Source organism: Myotis brandtii, unplaced genomic scaffold, assembly GCF_000412655.1.
Source record: "Myotis brandtii unplaced genomic scaffold, ASM41265v1 scaffold365, whole genome shotgun sequence".
Lineage (NCBI taxonomy): Eukaryota > Metazoa > Chordata > Mammalia > Chiroptera > Vespertilionidae > Myotis > Myotis brandtii.
In genome coordinates, this window is record NW_005364031.1 from 3207671 (window position 1) to 3209388 (window position 1718).

The following is a 1718-nucleotide window of genomic DNA, read 5'->3' on the forward strand; positions in this document are numbered from 1 at the left end:
TTTCAGTTGCAGTTGAAATGTATTTATTTAACCTCAATGGCAGCTACATAGTTGTTCATTCAGTCAAAATTATTGATTATGCACCTGCCATGTGTAAGGCACTTTTTTATTCAGCCCGTGTGCAGTGCTGGGTAAATCTAAGGAAAGAAAGGCCCCTTGCAATGATTTCATGGCTATAGCTTATGCAAAGAGAAACTTAGCTCTGCTGTGATAGAATATTAAATCTTTATAAACGGAAAGAAAGTAAGAAACGTGATATTTTTACTTTTGAAAAATGGCAAGACATAATTAAATGTAGGCCTCTAGTAGCAGATTTTGGTTCTTATAATTAACTCGTTAAATGTATGAAAGCAGTAGATGCAAAGCCTCTTTAACCCTATTCCCAAACACATTGCCCAGACAGGTCACAAGGTCTGCTGCTTTGGGAGCAGAAAAAGAGGTAGAGAATTATAAAATCATGCATGTAGCCTATTTAACTCAGCATACATACACAAATAAATGATAAAGCAGGTGGGTTGAGTGATTCGGAGTCACATGACCCTATGCATTTTAAGAATATTAAAGTCCGGAAAACAGGCTAAGTACAGAGTGTGATATTGCCTTGTGCTAAGGCCATACAGATCTCTTGCCAAAGGAAAGAAATAGCTATAAGGCTAGGAAAATACATGAAGTGGTTAGCTTGATTATTTGAAAAAAAGATGGGGAGAAGAAATATACAGATGTTTTGGCAGTGGTCACATTTTATGTAGTCAGAATAGTATTTTGGAATAATGAATTTATAATTACATATCTGTTTCCCAATAAAAATAGTTTGTGAGTAGTTGATTAAATATAAATATGATGTTTTTATACAATCAGGAATTAAGATATGACCCTCAACTGATGGTGCCATTTGGATTATGTGTTTGTACAAGGTGTGTAGATCATTGTGATCTTGAGACTTCAGCTGGGGTCATGCATATCTCCCAGGTCAATGTAGATGGGGCTATGTGAGGAATGGTACAGTGCAGCATCTGGGAAACTTCTCTGACACTGAAAAGAGATACACTGCAGTAGGCTCCGTTCTGAAGAATGGTCCTCATGCATTAAGTTGACTTATTGCAAGAGCATTAGAGTCCTTGTCTTGAAGGTCATGTGACTCTAAATAACTCAACACAGCCCTGTTCAGAATCTGCAAGGTGCGAGGCTCTGTCCCAGGCTTTTATGAGTTGGACAAAACTTCTACTTTCTATCTGTGTTGGAAACATGATTGACAGATAAACAATGTAAAACATTGTATAATATAACTGGGTAATAAAAAATTAGAGATTTTCTGACTTCCTGAAAAGATGATAGCATAAAGCTACACTGAAATCTCCCCACCACTTTAACAATAGTAGTGAAAAATAAAATTTAAAACATATATTTAAATGATATAAAATGTAAATTAGCGTATAAACATAGATATAATTTTCTATAATTCAGAATGCAATGTTTATTAACAAAAGGATATGTTTTGTGTTATGTTTTTTCAGAGGTATATGCAAGACATTGAAGGAGATACATACAAAGTAAAAAAAAGACATATAATCCTATCTAATAAAAGAGAAACATGGTAATTAGCCGTACCTCTGCTACCCTTCCCATTGGCTAATCAGCATATCCTTATGCAAATTAACCGCCAGCCAAGATGGCGGCCGGCAGCCAGGCACTGAAGTGAACAGGGAGGCTTGCTTGCC